This window comes from Schistocerca gregaria, chromosome 10 (assembly GCF_023897955.1).
Source record: "Schistocerca gregaria isolate iqSchGreg1 chromosome 10, iqSchGreg1.2, whole genome shotgun sequence".
Classification (NCBI taxonomy): domain Eukaryota; kingdom Metazoa; phylum Arthropoda; class Insecta; order Orthoptera; family Acrididae; genus Schistocerca; species Schistocerca gregaria.
Genome location: NC_064929.1, coordinates 30194684 through 30212111, shown reverse-complemented (window position 1 = coordinate 30212111; position 17428 = coordinate 30194684).

Sequence of the window (17428 nt, the reverse complement as noted above, 5' to 3'; positions counted from 1 at the left end):
GGAGGCATTCTGTAATCTGTTTACTATCAGAGTGTAGTTGAAACACATAAATTGCTTTGGGATTGAATACAACAGTCTCCACGCGCACTCCCCTCCACAGGAGTAATGTCTCAAACTGTCTATGCTTTGATCGTTCCCTGAAAGATCAGTAGTAGTTTCCGATGCACATCTGGAGGCATTCTGTAGTCTGTGGACTATCAGAGTGTTGATGAGAAACAGAAATTGCATCGTGATTGAATTCAACAGTCACCATGCGCACTTTCCTCCATGGGAGTAATGTCTTAAACACTCTATGCTTTGATCGTTCCCAGGAAGACCAGTAGTAGTTTCCGATGCACATCTGGAGGCAATCTGTGATCTGTGGACTATCAGAGTTTTGATGAAACACAGAAATTGCATCGGGATTGAATACAACAGTCACCATTCGCACTTTCCTCCACGGGAGTAATGTCTCAAACAGTCTACGCTTTGATCGTTCCCTGGAAGACCAGTAGTACTTTCCGATGCACATCTGGAGGCATTCTGTAATCTGTGGACCTTCAAAGTGTTGATGAAAAACAGAAATTGCATCGGGATTGAATACAACAGTCATCATGACCACTTCCCTCCATGGGAGTAATTCTCAAAGAGTCTATGCCTTGATCGTTCCCTGAAAGACCAGTGGTAGTTTCCAAGGCATATCTGGAGGTATTCTGTAATCTGGGGACTATCTGAGTGTCGATGAAACACAGAAATTGCATCGGGATTGAATACAACAGTAACCATGCGCACTTTCCCCCATGGGAGTAATGTCTCAAACATTCTACGCTTTGATCGATCCCTGTTAGACCAGTAGTAGTTTCCGATGCACATCTGGAGGCATTCTGTAATCTGTGGACTATCAGTGTGTTGATGAAACACAGAAATTGCTTCGGGATTGAATACAACAGTCACCATGCGCACCTTCCTCCATGGGAGTAATGTCTCAAACAGTCTACGCTTTGATCGTTCCCTGGAAGACCAGTAGTAGTTTCCCATGCCCATCTGGAGGAATTCAGTAATCTGTGGACTATCAGAGCATTGATGAAACACAGAAATTCCATCGGGATTGAATACCACAGTCACCATGCGCACTTTCCTCCATGGGAGTAATGTCTCAAACAGTTTAGGATTTGATCGTTCCCTGGAAGACCAGTAGTAGTTTCCGATGCACATTTGGGGACATTCTGTAATCTGTGGATTATCAGAGTGTTGATGAAACACAGAAATTGCATCGGGATTGAATACAACAGTCACCATGCGCACTTTCCTCCATAGGAGTAATGTCACAAACAGTCTACGCTTTGATCGTTCCCTGGAAGACCAGTAGTAGTTTTCCATGCACATCTGGAGGCATTCTGTAATCTATTTACTGTCCGAGTGTTGTTGAAACACAGAAATTGCATCGGGATTGAATACAACAGTCACCATGCGGACTTCCCTCCATAGGAGTCATGTCTCAAACAGTCCACGATTTGATCGTTCCCTGGAAGACCAGTAGTAGTTTCCGATGCACATCTGGATTCATTCTGTAACCTGTGGACTGTCAGAGTGTTGATGAAACACAGAAATTGCATCGGGATTGAGTACAATACTCACCATGCGGACTTTCTTCCATGGGAGTAATGTCACATACAGTCTACACTTTGTTCGTTGCCTGGAAGACCAGTAGTAGCTTCCGATGCACATCTGGAGGCATTCTGTAATCTGTTTACTATCAGAGTGTTGTTGAAACACAGAAATTGCATCGGGATTGAATACAACAGTCTCCACGCGAACTCTCCGCCACGGGAGTAATGTCTCAAACTGTTTATGCTTTGATCGTTCCCTGAAAGATCAGTAGTAGTTTCCGATGCACATCTGGAGGCATTCTGTAGTCTGTGGACTATCAGAGTGTTGATGAAACACAGAAATTGCTTCGGGATTGAATACAACAGTCACCATGGGCACTTTCCTCCATGGGAGTAATGTCTCAAACAGTCTACGCTTTGATCGTTCCCTGGAAGACCAGTAGTAGTTTCCGATGCACATCTGGAGGCAATCTGTGATCTGTGGACTATCAGAGTTTTGATGAAACACAGAAATTGCATCGGGATTGAATACAACAGTCACCATTCGCACTTTTTTCCACGGGAGTAATGTCTCAAACAGTCTACGCTTTGATCGTTCCCTGGAAGACCAGTAGTAGTTTCCGATGCACATCGGAAGGCATTCTGTAATCTGTGGACCTTCAAAGTGTTGATGAAAAACAGAAATTGCATCGGGATTGAATACAACAGTAACCATGCGCACTCTCCCCCATGGGAGTAATGTATCAAACATTCTACGGTTTGATCGATCCCTGTTAGACCATTAGTAGTTTCCGATGCACATCTGGAGGCATTCTGTAATCTGTGGACTATCAGTGTGGTGATGAAGCACAGAAATTGCTTCGGGATTGAATACAACAGTCACCATGCGCACTTTCCTCCATGGGAGTAATGTCTCAAACAGTCTACGCTTTGATCGTTCCCTGGAAGACCAGTAGAAGTTTCCGATGGACATCTGGAGGAATTCTGTAATCTGTGGACTATCAGAGCATTGATGAAACACAGAAATTCCATCGGGATTGAATACCACAGTCACCATGCGCACTTTCCTCCATGGGTGTAATGTATCAAACAGTTACGCTTTGATCGTTCCCTGGAAGACCAGTAGTAGTTTCCGATGCACATTTATGGACAATCTGTAATCTGTGGACTATCAGAGTGTTGATGAAACACAGAAATTGCATCGGGATTGAATACAACAGTCACCATGCGCTCTTTCCTCAATTTGAGTAATGTCTCAAACAGTCTACGCTTTGATCGCTCCCTGGAAGACCAGTAGTAGTTTCCGATGCACATCTGGAGGCATTCTATAATCTGTGGACTATCAGAGTGTTGATGAAACACTGAAACTGCATCGGGATTGAATACAACAGTAACCATGCGCATTTTTCTCCATGGAAGTAATGTCTCAAACAGTCTACGATTTGATCGTTCAATGGAAGACCAGTAGTAGTTTCCGATGCACATCTGGAGGCATTCTGTAATCTATTTACTGTCCGAGTGTTGTTGAAACACAGAAATTGCATCGAGATTGAATACAACAGTCACCATGCGCACTTTCCTCAATTGGAGTAATGTCTCAAACAGTCCACGATTTGATCGTTCCCTGGAAGACCGGTAGTAGTTTCCGATGCACATCTGGAGGCATTCTGTAACCTGAGGACTATCAGAGTGTTGATGAAACACAGATATTGCATCGGGATTGAGTACAATACTTACCATGCGGACTTTCTTAAATGGGAGTAATGTCACAAACAGTCTACGCTTTGCTCGTTGCCTGGAAGACAAGTAGTAGCTTCCGATGCACATCTGGAGACATTCTGTAGTCTGTGGACCTTCAAAGTGTTGATGAAACACAGAAATTGCATCTGGATTGAATACAACAGGCACCATGCGTACATTTCTCCATTGGAGTAATGTCTCAAACTGTCATCGATTTGATCTTTCCCTCAAGACCAGTAGTAGTTTCCGACGCACATCTGGAGGCATTCTGTAATCTGTGGACTATCCGAGTGTTAAAGAAACACAGAAATACAACAGACACCATGACCACTTTCCTCCATGGGAGTAATGTCTCAAAAAGTCTACGCTTTGATCGTTCCCTGGAAGACCAGTAGTAGTTTCCGATGCACATCTGGAGGCATTCAGTAATCTGTTTACTATCAGAGTGTTGTTGAAACACAGAAATTGCTTCGGGATTGAATACAACAGTCGCCATGCGGACTTTCCTCCATGGGAGTAATGTCTCAAACAGTCTACGCTTTGATCGTTCCCTGGAAGACCAGTAGTAGTTTCCGATGCACATCTGGAGGCAATCTGTAATCTGTGGTCTATCAGAGTGTTGATGAAACACAGAAATTGCATCGGGATTGAATACAACAGTCACCATTCGCACTTTCCTCCACGGGAGTAATGTCTCAAACAGTCTACGGTTTGATCGTTCCCTGGAAGACCAGTAGTAGTTTTCGATGCACATCTGGAGGCATTCTGTAATCTATTTACTATCAGAGTGTTGTTGAAACACAGAAATAGCATCGGGAATTGAATACAACAGTCACCATGACCACTTCCCTCCATGGGAGTAATTCTCAAAGAGTCTACGCCTTGATCGTTCCCTGAAAGACCAGTGGTAGTTTCCGATGAACATGTGGATGTATTCTGTAATCTGGGGACTATCTGAGTGTTGGTGAAACAGAGAAATTGCATCGGGATTGAATACAACAGTAACCATGCGCACTTTCCCCCATGGGAGTAATGTCTCAAACTTTCTACGGTTTGATCGATCCCTGTTAGACCATTAGTAGTTTCCGATGCACATCTGGAGGCATTCTGTAATCTGTGGACTATCACTGTGTTGATGAAACACAGAAATTGCTTCGGGATTGAATACAACAGTCACCATGCGCACTTTCCTCCATGGGAGTAATGTCTCAAACAGTCTACGCTTTGATCGTTCCCTGGAAGACCAGTAGTAGTCTCCGATGCACATCTGGAGGAATTGTGTAATCTGTGGACTATCAGAGCATTGATGAAACACAGAAATTCCATCGGGATTGAATACCACAGTCACCATGCGCACTTTCCTCCATGGGAGTAATGTCTCAAACAGTTACGATTTGATCGTTCCCTGGAAGACCAGTAGTAGTTTCCGATGCACATTTGGGGACATTCTGTAATCTGTGGAATATGAGAGTGTTGATGAAACACAGAATTTGCATCGGGATTGAATACAACAGTCACCATGCGCACTTTCCTCAATTGGAGTAATGTCTCAAACAGTCTACGCTTTGATCGTTCCCTGGAAGACCAGTAGTAGTTTCCGTTGCACATGTGGACGCGTTCTGTAATCTGTGGACTATCGGAGTGTTGATGAAACACAGAAATTACATTGGGATTGAATACAACAGTCACCATGCGCAATTTCTTACATAGGAGTAATGTTTCAAACGGACTACGCTTTCATCGTTCCCTGGAAGACCAGTAGTAGTTTCCAATGCACATCTGGAAGCATTCTGTAATCTGTGGAATATCAGAGTGTTGATGAAACACAGAAATTGCATCGGGATGGAATACAACAGTCACAATGCGCACTTTCCTCCATGGGAGTAATGTCTCAAACAGTCTACGTTTTGATCGCTCCCTGGAAGACCAGTAGTAGTTTCCGATGCACATATGGAGGCAATCTGTAATCTGTGGACTATCAGAGTTATGAAGAAACACAGAAATTGTATCGGGATTGAATACAACAGTCACCATTCGCACTTTCCTCCACGGGAGTAATGTCTCAAACAGTCTACGCTTTGATCGTTCCCTGGAAGACCAGTAGTAGTTTCCGATGCACATCGGAAGGCATTCTGTAATCTGTGGACCTTCAAAGTGTTGATGAAAAACAGAAATTGCATCGGGATTGAATACAACAGGCACCATGCGTACATTTCTCCATTGGAGTAATGTCTGAAACTGTCATCGATTTGATCTTTCCCTCAAGACCAGTAGTAGCTTCCGATGCACATCTGGTGGCATTCTGTAATCTTTGGACTATCCGAGTGTTAAAGAAACACAGAAATTGGATCGGGATTGAATACAACAGACACCATGACCACTTTCCTCCATGGGAGTAATGTCTCAAAAAGTCTACGCTTTGATCGTTCCCTGGAAGACCAGTAGTAGTTTCCGATGCACATCTGGAGGCATTCTGTAATCTGTTTACTATCAGAGTGTTGTTGAAACACAGAAATTGCATCGGGATTGAATACAACAGTCGCCATGCGGACTTTCCTCCGTGGGAGTAATGTCTCAAACAGTCTACGCTTTGATCGTTCCCTGGAAGACCAGTAGTAGTTTCCGATGCACATCTGGAGGCAATCTGTAATCTGTGGTCTATCAGAGTGTTGATGAAACACAGAAATTGCATCGCGATTGAATACAACAGTCACCATTCGCACTTTCCTCCACGGGAGTAATGTCTCAATCAGTCTACGGTTTGATCGTTCCCTGGAAGACCAGTAGTAGTTTTCGATGCACATCTGGAGGCATTCTGTAATCTATTTACTATCAGAGTGTTGTTGAAACACAGATATTGCATCGGGATTGAATACAACAGTCACCATGCCGACTTCCCTCCATGGGAGTTATGTCTCAAACAGTCCACGATTTGATCGTTCCCTGGAAGACCAGTAGTAGTTTCCGATGCACATCTGGAGGCATTCTGTAATCTGTGGACTATCAGAGTGTTGATGAAAAAAAGAAATTGCATCGTGATTGAATACAACAGTCACCATGCGCACTTTCCTCCATGGGAGTAATGTCTTAAACACTCTATGCTTTTTATCGTTCCCTGAAAGACCAGTAGTAGTTTCCGATGCACATCTGGAGGCATTCTGTAATCTGTGGACTATCAGAATTTTGAAGAAACACAGAAATTGCATCGGGATTGAATACAACAGTCACCATTCGCACTTTCCTCCACGGGAGTAATGTCTCAAACAGTCTACGCTTTGATCGTTCCCTGGAGGACCAGTAGTAGTTTCCGATGCACATCGGAAGGCATTCTGTAATCTGTGGACCTTCAAAGTGTTTATGAAAAACAGATATTGCATCGGGATTGAATACAACAGTCACAATGACCACTTCCCTCCATGGGAGTAATTCTCAAAGAGTCTACACCTTGATCGTTCCCTGAAAGACCAGTGGTAGTTTCCAATGCACATGTGGAGGTATTCTGTAATCTGGGGACTATCTGAGTGTTGATGAAACACAGAATTTGCATCGGGATTGAATACAAGAGTCACCATGACCACTTTCCCCCATGGGAGTAATGTCTCAAACATTCTACGGTTTGATCGATCCCTGTTAGACCATTAGTAGTTTCCGATGCACACCTTTAGGCATTCTGTAATCTGTGGACTATCAGTGTGCTGATGAAACACAGAAATTGCTTCGGGATTGAATACAACAGTCACCATGCGCACTTTCCTCCATGGGAGTAATGTCTCAAACAGTCTACGATTTGATCGTTCCCTGGAAGACCAGTAGTAGTTTACGATGCACATCTGGAGGAATTCTGTAATCTGTGGACTATCAGAGCATTGATGAAACACAGAAATTCCATCTTGATTGAATACCACGGTCACCATGCGCACTTTCCTCCATGGAAGTAATGTCTCAAACAGTTACGATTTGATCGTTCCCTGGAAGACCAGTAGTAGTTTCCGATGCACATTTGTTGACATTCTGTAATCTGTGGACTATCAGAGTGTTGATGAAACACAGAAATTGCATCGGGATTGAATACAACAGTCACCATGCGCACTTTCCTCAATTGGAGTAATGTCTCAAACAGTATACGCTTTGATCGTTCCCTGGAAGACCAGTAGTAGTTTCCGTTGCACATGTGGACGCGTTCTGTAATCTGTGGACTATCAGAGTGTTGATGAAACACAGAAATTACATCGGGATTGAATACAACAGTCACCATGCGCAATTTCTTACATAGGAGTAATGTTTCAAACGGACTACGCTTTCATCGTTCCCTGGAAGACCAGTAGTAGTTTCCAATGCACATATGGAGGCAATCTGTAATCTGTGGACTATCAGAGTTATGAAGAAACACAGAAATTGTATCGGGATTGAATACAACAGTCACCATTCGCACATTCCTCCACGGGAGTAATGTCTAAAACAGTCTACGCTTTGATCGTTCCCTGGAAGACCAGTAGTAGTTTCCGATGCACATCGGAAGGCATTCTGAAATCTGTGGACCTTCAAAGTGTTGATGAAAAACAGAAATTGCATCGGGATTGAATACAACAGGCACCATGCGTACATTTCTCCATTGGAGTAATGTCTGAAACTGTCATCGATTTGATCTTTCCCTCAAGACCAGTAGTAGCTTCCGATGCACATCTGGAGTCATTCTGTAATCTTTGGACTATCCGAGTGTTAAAGAAAAACAGAATTTGCATCGGGATTGATTACAACAGACACCATGACCACTTTCCTCCATGGGAGTAATGTCTCAAATATCTACGCTTTGATCGCTCCCTGGAAGAACAGTAGTAGTTTCCGATGCACATCTGGAGGCATTCTGTAATCTGTTTACTATCAGAGTGTTGTTGAAACACAGAAATTGCATCGGGATTGAATACAACAGTCGCCATGCGGACTTTCCTCCATGGGAGTAGTGTCTCAAACAGTCTACGCTTTGATCGTTCCCTGGAAGACCAGTAGTAGTTTCCGATGCACATCTGGAGGAATTCTGTAATCTACTTACTATCAGAGTGTTGTTGAAACACAGAAACTGCATCGGGATTGAAGACAACAGTCACCATGCGCATTTTCCTCCATGGGAGTAATGTCTCAAATAGTCTACGATTTGATCGTTCCCTGGAAGACCAGTAGTAGTTTCCGATGCACGTCTGGAGGCAATCTGTAATCTGTGGACTATCAGATTGTTGATGAAACACAGAAATTGCATTGGGATTGAATACCACAGTCACCATGCACTCTTTCCCCCATGGGAGTAATGTCTCAAACATTCTACGCTTTGTTCGTTCCCTGTTAGACCAGTAGTAGTTGCCGATGCACATCTGGAGGCATTCTGTAATCTGTGGACTATCCGAGTGTTAATGAAACACAGAAATTGCGTCGGGATTGAATACAACAGTCGCCATGCGGACTTTCCTCCATGGGAGTAATGTCTCACACAGGCTACGCTTTGATCGTTCCATGGAAGACCAGTAGTAGTTTGCGATGCACATCTGGAGGCATTCTGTAATCTGTGGACTATCAGAGTGTTAATGAAACACAGAAATTGGATCGCGATTTAATACAACAGTCACCATGCGCACTTTCCTCCATGGGAGTAACGACTCAAACAGTCTACGCTTTGATCGTTCCCTGGAAGACCAGTAGTTGTTTCCGATGCACATTTATGGACAATCTGTAATCTGTGGACTATCAGAGTGTTGATGAAACACAGAAATTGCATCGGGATTGAATACAACAGTCACCATGCGCTCTTTCCTCAATTTGAGTAATGTCTCAAACAGTCTACGCTTTGATCGCTCCCTGGAAGACCAGTAGTAGTTTCCGATGCACATCTGGAGGCATTCTATAATCTGTGGACTATCAGAGTGTTGATGAAACACTGAAACTGCATCGGGATTGAATACAACAGTAACCATGCGCATTTTTCTCCATGGAAGTAATGTCTCAAACAGTCTACGATTTGATCGTTCAATGGAAGACCAGTAGTAGTTTCCGATGCACATCTGGAGGCATTCTGTAATCTATTTACTGTCCGAGTGTTGTTGAAACACAGAAATTGCATCGAGATTGAATACAACAGTCACCATGCGCACTTTCCTCAATTGGAGTAATGTCTCAAACAGTCCACGATTTGATCGTTCCCTGGAAGACCGGTAGTAGTTTCCGATGCACATCTGGAGGCATTCTGTAACCTGAGGACTATCAGAGTGTTGATGAAACACAGATATTGCATCGGGATTGAGTACAATACTTACCATGCGGACTTTCTTAAATGGGAGTAATGTCACAAACAGTCTACGCTTTGCTCGTTGCCTGGAAGACAAGTAGTAGCTTCCGATGCACATCTGGAGACATTCTGTAGTCTGTGGACCTTCAAAGTGTTGATGAAACACAGAAATTGCATCTGGATTGAATACAACAGGCACCATGCGTACATTTCTCCATTGGAGTAATGTCTCAAACTGTCATCGATTTGATCTTTCCCTCAAGACCAGTAGTAGTTTCCGACGCACATCTGGAGGCATTCTGTAATCTGTGGACTATCCGAGTGTTAAAGAAACACAGAAATACAACAGACACCATGACCACTTTCCTCCATGGGAGTAATGTCTCAAAAAGTCTACGCTTTGATCGTTCCCTGGAAGACCAGTAGTAGTTTCCGATGCACATCTGGAGGCATTCAGTAATCTGTTTACTATCAGAGTGTTGTTGAAACACAGAAATTGCTTCGGGATTGAATACAACAGTCGCCATGCGGACTTTCCTCCATGGGAGTAATGTCTCAAACAGTCTACGCTTTGATCGTTCCCTGGAAGACCAGTAGTAGTTTCCGATGCACATCTGGAGGCAATCTGTAATCTGTGGTCTATCAGAGTGTTGATGAAACACAGAAATTGCATCGGGATTGAATACAACAGTCACCATTCGCACTTTCCTCCACGGGAGTAATGTCTCAAACAGTCTACGGTTTGATCGTTCCCTGGAAGACCAGTAGTAGTTTTCGATGCACATCTGGAGGCATTCTGTAATCTATTTACTATCAGAGTGTTGTTGAAACACAGAAATAGCATCGGGAATTGAATACAACAGTCACCATGACCACTTCCCTCCATGGGAGTAATTCTCAAAGAGTCTACGCCTTGATCGTTCCCTGAAAGACCAGTGGTAGTTTCCGATGAACATGTGGATGTATTCTGTAATCTGGGGACTATCTGAGTGTTGGTGAAACAGAGAAATTGCATCGGGATTGAATACAACAGTAACCATGCGCACTTTCCCCCATGGGAGTAATGTCTCAAACTTTCTACGGTTTGATCGATCCCTGTTAGACCATTAGTAGTTTCCGATGCACATCTGGAGGCATTCTGTAATCTGTGGACTATCACTGTGTTGATGAAACACAGAAATTGCTTCGGGATTGAATACAACAGTCACCATGCGCACTTTCCTCCATGGGAGTAATGTCTCAAACAGTCTACGCTTTGATCGTTCCCTGGAAGACCAGTAGTAGTCTCCGATGCACATCTGGAGGAATTGTGTAATCTGTGGACTATCAGAGCATTGATGAAACACAGAAATTCCATCGGGATTGAATACCACAGTCACCATGCGCACTTTCCTCCATGGGAGTAATGTCTCAAACAGTTACGATTTGATCGTTCCCTGGAAGACCAGTAGTAGTTTCCGATGCACATTTGGGGACATTCTGTAATCTGTGGAATATGAGAGTGTTGATGAAACACAGAATTTGCATCGGGATTGAATACAACAGTCACCATGCGCACTTTCCTCAATTGGAGTAATGTCTCAAACAGTCTACGCTTTGATCGTTCCCTGGAAGACCAGTAGTAGTTTCCGTTGCACATGTGGACGCGTTCTGTAATCTGTGGACTATCGGAGTGTTGATGAAACACAGAAATTACATTGGGATTGAATACAACAGTCACCATGCGCAATTTCTTACATAGGAGTAATGTTTCAAACGGACTACGCTTTCATCGTTCCCTGGAAGACCAGTAGTAGTTTCCAATGCACATCTGGAAGCATTCTGTAATCTGTGGAATATCAGAGTGTTGATGAAACACAGAAATTGCATCGGGATGGAATACAACAGTCACAATGCGCACTTTCCTCCATGGGAGTAATGTCTCAAACAGTCTACGTTTTGATCGCTCCCTGGAAGACCAGTAGTAGTTTCCGATGCACATATGGAGGCAATCTGTAATCTGTGGACTATCAGAGTTATGAAGAAACACAGAAATTGTATCGGGATTGAATACAACAGTCACCATTCGCACTTTCCTCCACGGGAGTAATGTCTCAAACAGTCTACGCTTTGATCGTTCCCTGGAAGACCAGTAGTAGTTTCCGATGCACATCGGAAGGCATTCTGTAATCTGTGGACCTTCAAAGTGTTGATGAAAAACAGAAATTGCATCGGGATTGAATACAACAGGCACCATGCGTACATTTCTCCATTGGAGTAATGTCTGAAACTGTCATCGATTTGATCTTTCCCTCAAGACCAGTAGTAGCTTCCGATGCACATCTGGTGGCATTCTGTAATCTTTGGACTATCCGAGTGTTAAAGAAACACAGAAATTGGATCGGGATTGAATACAACAGACACCATGACCACTTTCCTCCATGGGAGTAATGTCTCAAAAAGTCTACGCTTTGATCGTTCCCTGGAAGACCAGTAGTAGTTTCCGATGCACATCTGGAGGCATTCTGTAATCTGTTTACTATCAGAGTGTTGTTGAAACACAGAAATTGCATCGGGATTGAATACAACAGTCGCCATGCGGACTTTCCTCCGTGGGAGTAATGTCTCAAACAGTCTACGCTTTGATCGTTCCCTGGAAGACCAGTAGTAGTTTCCGATGCACATCTGGAGGCAATCTGTAATCTGTGGTCTATCAGAGTGTTGATGAAACACAGAAATTGCATCGCGATTGAATACAACAGTCACCATTCGCACTTTCCTCCACGGGAGTAATGTCTCAAACAGTCTACGGTTTGATCGTTCCCTGGAAGACCAGTAGTAGTTTTCGATGCACATCTGGAGGCATTCTGTAATCTATTTACTATCAGAGTGTTGTTGAAACACAGATATTGCATCGGGATTGAATACAACAGTCACCATGCCGACTTCCCTCCATGGGAGTTATGTCTCAAACAGTCCACGATTTGATCGTTCCCTGGAAGACCAGTAGTAGTTTCCGATGCACATCTGGAGGCATTCTGTAATCTGTGGACTATCAGAGTGTTGATGAAAAAAAGAAATTGCATCGTGATTGAATACAACAGTCACCATGCGCACTTTCCTCCATGGGAGTAATGTCTTAAACACTCTATGCTTTTTATCGTTCCCTGAAAGACCAGTAGTAGTTTCCGATGCACATCTGGAGGCATTCTGTAATCTGTGGACTATCAGAGTTTTGAAGAAACACAGAAATTGCATCGGGATTGAATACAACAGTCACCATTCGCACTTTCCTCCACGGGAGTAATGTCTCAAACAGTCTACGCTTTGATCGTTCCCTGGAGGACCAGTAGTAGTTTCCGATGCACATCGGAAGGCATTCTGTAATCTGTGGTCCTTCAAAGTGTTTATGAAAAACAGATATTGCATCGGGATTGAATACAACAGTCACAATGACCACTTCCCTCCATGGGAGTAATTCTCAAAGAGTCTACACCTTGATCGTTCCCTGAAAGACCAGTGGTAGTTTCCAATGCACATGTGGAGGTATTCTGTAATCTGGGGACTATCTGAGTGTTGATGAAACACAGAATTTGCATCGGGATTGAATACAAGAGTCACCATGACCACTTTCCCCCATGGGAGTAATGTCTCAAACATTCTACGGTTTGATCGATCCCTGTTAGACCATTAGTAGTTTCCGATGCACATCTGGAGGCATTCTGTAATCTGTGGACTATCAGTGTGCTGATGAAACACAGAAATTGCTTCGGGATTGAATACAACAGTCACCATGCGCACTTTCCTCCATGGGAGTAATGTCTCAAACAGTCTACGATTTGATCGTTCCCTGGAAGACCAGTAGTAGTTTACGATGCACATCTGGAGGAATTCTGTAATCTGTGGACTATCAGAGCATTGATGAAACACAGAAATTCCATCTTGATTGAATACCACAGTCACCATGCGCACTTTCCTCCATGGAAGTAATGTCTCAAACAGTTACGATTTGATCGTTCCCTGGAAGACCAGTAGTAGTTTCCGATGCACATTTGTTGACATTCTGTAATCTGTGGACTATCAGAGTGTTGATGAAACACAGAAATTGCATCGGGATTGAATACAACAGTCACCATGCGCAATTTCCTCAATTGGAGTAATGTCTCAAACAGTATACGCTTTGATCGTTCCCTGGAAGACCAGTAGTAGTTTCCGTTGCACATGTGGACGCGTTCTGTAATCTGTGGACTATCAGAGTGTTGATGAAACACAGAAATTACATCGGGATTGAATACAACAGTCACCATGCGCAATTTCTTACATAGGAGTAATGTTTCAAACGGACTACGCTTTCATCGTTCCCTGGAAGACCAGTAGTAGTTTCCAATGCACATATGGAGGCAATCTGTAATCTGTGGACTATCAGAGTTATGAAGAAACACAGAAATTGTATCGGGATTGAATACAACAGTCACCATTCGCACATTCCTCCACGGGAGTAATGACTAAAACAGTCTACGCTTTGATCGTTCCCTGGAAGACCAGTAGTAGTTTCCGATGCACATCGGAAGGCATTCTGAAATCTGTGGACCTTCAAAGTGTTGATGAAAAACAGAAATTGCATCGGGATTGAATACAACAGGCACCATGCGTACATTTCTCCATTGGAGTAATGTCTGAAACTGTCATCGATTTGATCTTTCCCTCAAGACCAGTAGTAGCTTCCGATGCACATCTGGAGTCATTCTGTAATCTTTGGACTATCCGAGTGTTAAAGAAAAACAGAATTTGCATCGGGATTGATTACAACAGACACCATGACCACTTTCCTCCATGGGAGTAATGTCTCAAATACCTACGCTTTGATCGCTCCCTGGAAGACCAGTAGTAGTTTCCGATGCACATCTGGAGGCATTCTGTAATCTGTTTACTATCAGAGTGTTGTTGAAACACAGAAATTGCATCGGGATTGAATACAACAGTCGCCATGCGGACTTTCCTCCATGGGAGTAGTGTCTCAAACAGTCTACGCTTTGATCGTTCCCTGGAAGACCAGTAGTAGTTTCCGATGCACATCTGGAGGAATTCTGTAATCTACTTACTATCAGAGTGTTGTTGAAACACAGAAACTGCATCGGGATTGAAGACAACAGTCACCATGCGCATTTTCCTCCATGGGAGTAATGTCTCAAATAGTCTACGATTTGATCGTTCCCTGGAAGACCAGTAGTAGTTTCCGATGCACGTCTGGAGGCAATCTGTAATCTGTGGACTATCAGATTGTTGATGAAACACAGAAATTGCATTGGGATTGAATACCACAGTCACCATGCACTCTTTCCCCCATGGGAGTAATGTCTCAAACATTCTACGCTTTGTTCGTTCCCTGTTAGACCAGTAGTAGTTGCCGATGCACATCTGGAGGCATTCTGTAATCTGTGGACTATCCGAGTGTTAATGAAACACAGAAATTGCGTCGGGATTGAATACAACAGTCGCCATGCGGACTTTCCTCCATGGGAGTAATGTCTCAAACAGGCTACGCTTTGATCGTTCCATGGAAGACCAGTAGTAGTTTGCGATGCACATCTGGAGGCATTCTGTAATCTGTGGACTATCAGAGTGTTAATGAAACACAGAAATTGGATCGCGATTTAATACAACAGTCACCATGCGCACTTTCCTCCATGGGAGTAACGACTCAAACAGTCTACGCTTTGATCGTTCCCTGGAAGACCAGTAGTTGTTTCCGATGCACATCTGGTGGCATTCTGTAATCTGTGGACTATCAGAGTGTTGCTGAAACACAGAAATTGCATCGGGATTGAATACAACAGTAACCATGCGCACTTACCTCCATGGGAGTAAGATCTCAAAGAGTCTACGATTTGATCGTTCCCTGGAAGACCAGCAGTAGTTTCCGATGCACATCTCGAGGCATTCTGTAATCTGTAGACCTTCAAAGTGTTGATGAAACACAGAAATTGCCTCGGGAATGGATACAACAGTTACCATGCGCACTTTCCTCCATGGGATCAATGTCTCAAACAGGCTACGCTTTGATCGTTCCCTGGAAGAACAGTAGTATTTTCCGATGCACATCTGGAGGCATTCTGTAATCTGTGGACTATCAGAGTGTTGATGTAACACAGAAATTGCATCGGGATTGAATACAAAAGTTACCATGCGCATTTTCCTCCATGTGAGTAATGTCGCAAACTGTTTACGCTTTGATCGCTCCCTGGAAGACCAGTAGTAGTTTCCGATGCACATCTGGAGGAATTCTGTAATCTACTTACGATCAGAGTGTTGTTGAAACACAGAAATTGCTTCGTGATTGAAGACAATAGTCACCATGCGGTCTTTCCTCCATGGGAGTAATGTCTCAAACAGTCTACGCTTTGATCGTTCCCTGGAAGACCAGTAGTAGTTTCCAATGCACATCTGGAAGCATTCTGTAATCTCTGGATTATCAGAGTGTTGATGAAACACAGAAATTTCATCGGGATTAATACAACAGTCACTATGCGTACTTTCCGCCATGAGAGTAATGTCTCAAACAGTCTACGCTTTGATCGCTCCCTGGACGACCAGTAGTAGTTTCCGATGCACATCTGGAGGCATTCTGTAACCTGTGGACTATCAGAGTGTTGATGTAACACAGAAATTGCATCGGGATTGAATACAAAAGTTACCATCCGCATTTTCCTCCATGGGAGTAATGTCGCAAACTGTCTACGCTTTGATCGTTCCCTGGAAGACCAGTAGTAGTTTACGATGCACATCGGGAGGCATTCTGTAGTCTGTTTACTATCAGAGGGTTGTTAAAACACAGAAATTGCTTTGGGATTGAATACAACAGACACCATGCGCACTTTCCTCCATGGGTTTAATGTCTCAAGCAGTCTACGCTTTGATCGTTCCCTGGAAGACCAGTAGTGGTATCCGATGCACATCTGGAAGCATTCTGTAATCTCTGGACTATCTGAGTGTTGATGAAACACAGAAATTGCATCGGGATTGAATGCAACAGTCACCATGCGCACTCTCCTCCACGGGAGTAATGTCTCAAACAGTCCACGTTTTGATCGTTCCCTGGAAGACCAGTAGTAGTTTCCGATGCACATCTGGGCGCATTCTGTAATCTGTGGACCTTCAAAGTGTTGATGAAACACAGAAGTTGCATCGGGATTGAATACAACAGTCACCATGACCACTTTCCTCCGTGGGAGTAATTCTCAAACAGTCTACGCCTTGATCGTTCCCTGGAAGACCAGTAGTAGTTACCGATGCACATCTGGAGGCATTCTGTAATCTGTGGACTATCTGAGTGTTGTTGAAAAACAGAAATTGCATCGGGATTGAATACAACAGTCACCATGCGCACTTTCCTCCATGAGAGTAATGTCTCAAACAGTCTACGACTTGATAGCTCCCTGGAAGACCAATGGTAGTTTCCGATGCACATCTGGAGGCATTCTGTAACCTGTGGACTATCAGAGTGTTGATGTAACACAGAAATTGCATCGGGATTGAATACAAAAGTCACCATGCGCATTTTCCTCCATGGGAGTAGAGTCTCAAACTGTCCACGCTTTGATCGTGCCCTGGAAGACCAGTAGTAGTTTCCGATGCACATCTGGAGGCATTCTGTAATCTGTTTACTATCAGAGTGTTGTTGAAACACAGGAATTGCTTTGGGAATGAATACAACAGTCACCACGCGCACTTTCCTCCATGAGAGTAATGTCTGAAACACTTGTCGCTTTGATCGCTAGCTGGAAGACCAACAGTAGTTTCCGATGCACATCTGGAGGCATTCTGTAACCTGTGGACTATCAGAGTG